Source organism: Morone saxatilis, unplaced genomic scaffold, assembly GCF_004916995.1.
Source record: "Morone saxatilis isolate NCDOM2014 unplaced genomic scaffold, NCSU_SB_2.0 Contig20, whole genome shotgun sequence".
Classification (NCBI taxonomy): domain Eukaryota; kingdom Metazoa; phylum Chordata; class Actinopteri; family Moronidae; genus Morone; species Morone saxatilis.
Genome location: NW_023339763.1, coordinates 25,420,540 through 25,423,497, shown reverse-complemented (window position 1 = coordinate 25,423,497; position 2,958 = coordinate 25,420,540). Strand labels below are relative to the sequence as shown.

At 38.2% G+C, this 2,958-nt stretch overlaps 1 protein-coding gene across 1 annotated transcript in view; it reads left to right on the top strand.

Annotated features, from left to right (window-relative positions):
• Positions 1-2,958, top strand: part of LOC118331260 (biotin--protein ligase-like) — a 7,790-nt gene that overhangs the window by 395 nt on the left and 4,437 nt on the right. The gene's annotated exons all lie outside the window — the stretch shown is intronic.

Below are 2,958 nucleotides of genomic sequence, written 5' to 3'. Positions count from 1 at the left end.
TTTGATAGCTGATGCTGAGCTTTTGCTAACGTTCCAGATTACTCACCCATCTGGTGAACTTTCTTTATGTATTGAATATCTACACACCATCTACTGTACATAGCAAGGTATCAATATAGTTTTAAATTCGATTTTTTTAAATCGCAATATTTCGCCAATGTATTTAATCGGAACCCCTGTGTTGTGATAAATATTATATCACCAGATTCTTGCCAATACACAGCCCTATGTCCTACCTGTACAAGTGCCTGATGGGATAATGGTGTAAAATGAAGGGCTTTCCAAAAACCACAAATAGTAAAGAGATGTATTGGTTTTCTTATGTATCTTTTTGTTTGAATGTACAATGTCACCCCTGGATGGTGTTACTGTAATGCAACAAATATTATATGGTGCCTGTGGCAGGTAGAACGGGTCATCTACTAATCGCAGGGTTGGTGGTTCAAGCCTGCCTCCTCCTGTCGATGAGTCCCAAAACGTCAATTCCCCAAGCAGTCACTCCAATAAAGTTACAGCTAATTCATTTGATATTCAAATATCAACAAACTTTACAATATATATTTTTTCCAACTGGTAAATACATACACCAAGTACATAGTTTTACCACAGAGCAGAAAGATTGCCCCTGCTGCAACTTAACACCATGCTCTCTGTGTGTGTGTGTGTGTGTGTGTGTGTAAGAGGGGTATTATTTCTCTGATTTCCATCTCACAGCTTCCTCGATGACACTTCATTTGTCTTCAGCACCTTGGCCCTTTGGCTCATCCTCCCCAGATGAAGTGAAAATGTCAAAGGAACCGTGCAAGCCATGTGCAGCCATGTGCTTCATTACAACATCAGTCCTCCTCTGCCTGCGCCTAAGACACCACACACCAATATGGAAGTCATCACAGTAATAGTATGTACTAGTATTACTAGTGTGGTATGAATGAACCATGAATGAGCTGGTTCTCTGTAAAATACCTACATCTATTTTCCCTGTGTCTGGATTAGTTTTTTGGCTTAAATTATAATAACATTACAGTGACTGAGCTAACATACTGTAAGTATGCATGTATGAATCAAGTTTTAAAGATAATACAGATATAGATATTTATTACAGTTTGTTTGTTGCATTAAGTTTAATTTATCTGCACCTTCAAAGTAAAAGCTGCCTGTCTTGAAGTCGTGGTTCCCTACTACATTACAGCAACAGGGGTCGCACACTAAGATCTTTCACAGTCTGTATTTGTTGAGTCGAGTAATGAGTCATCATTGTCATTTACAATGACGACCTAGGCAAGAGGCAGCAACAGGAGACAGGTCGATACAACAATTAAAACAAATATACAGCTAGTGCAAAAAATATATATAATAGTAGAGTTAAATCTGCAAATATATACAGTATGTACACAACAGTTAATAAGTATTGTGTTCAAAAGCAGTTGCAGTGATCACAAACCTGTTTGTAAAGTTAGTAAAGGAGGGTAACGAAATGAAGGTGTGCGGTTTTAGTTGCTTTTGCAACTCATTCCAGTCACTGGGAGTGGCAAACTGAAGTGAGTGATGGGCTGAGAAGGTCACTGTGGGGACAATGTTAATGCTGAAAGTCTGTAATGTCATTTTATGTTAAGAAAATTTGAATATTTTCATTTTATTGTTACATTTACAGATCCATTCTCCAATACTATCTATCTTACAGAGACTACTTTCCCCATGTCAACCTCTCCACCGGGGTAATCTTGTTGAGGGTCTAGACTTGTCGACAGTATCAACAGCAGGTACAGGCAGTGGCTCCAAGTCTTGGTTTCCCCCTCAGCGTGCATAGTCTCCCCCTTGTTCCACCTCCACCTCCAAGAAAACCAAAGCAAAGTTTGGTGACAGTAGTATACTGTATACACAAAGTATAATTAATTTAGGCCATCCTTATGCCTAGACTGTGGTCTATAACATTTCAGAATTTTCCCCACTGGAGTGTTAGGTGTGAGAAGGGCTATGAGTACAGTGACATTTCTCAAAATCTTCCTGGAAAGTTGTCATAAAACGTGTACATGTACATTCCTACTCCCCAGATGAAGAGCCCTGTCAATTTAACCTCATCCTCTACCACTACCCCCAGGCCAAATGACAAACTCTATTCTCCCACTGCTTACATTCCCCTGACAATGCACCAAGCCAGCTGGGCCTATACTTGTTTATTAAGGTTTTTCCTTAATGTGGCAAGTGCAGGCTGGAATATGGGATTCATATGGTGCAAATAATGCGAACTGGCAAAATACAGTGATTTGCTGTTAATGAAATAGATTTAGGTCATGTGTATGGATACATAGTGCATTTAGTTTTTGTCCCTCAAACTCTTGCTTTTTTTATTGAGAAGAGTGCGCTGGTAGTTTTGTTTCAGTCTGCAGTTATAACCTACACACTTGTTGTGGGTGTGTGTGACATGGGTGTGTTGTTTTTGTCATCGTCTAAGACCTGTTGTAGCTCAGCATTCAAATGGATTCAGAGACGGAAAACCAGATGTCATATAAATGAGAGCAGGATGGTTGTTTGGGTTTAGGAGGCAGACACCCTCTCACATTTAAGAGTAGGTTTAAGCTAATAATTAAGAAATTACATAAAATAATATACACAAAATAATTTAATCTAATATAGTCACTAAATTTATTTTATTTTTTACGTGAGAAAACACAATTGTTTTTGTATGAGTGATTGTGATTGTGTGAGTACTAAGTACCTTAACATGTATCATGATAATTATAACATGTTGTCTGTTGTACTCAACTGGTATGAGAAAGTAAGTTAATGTTTTATTGAAAGTATCCTTCAGTTATGGATAGGTGAACATAGAACGAAGAATAAATATGTTATAAATGGTAAATGGTAAATGGACCTGTACTTGTATAGCGCCTCTTTCTAGTCTTCCGACCACTCAAAGCACTTTTACACTACGTGCCACATTCATCCTTTCACACACAT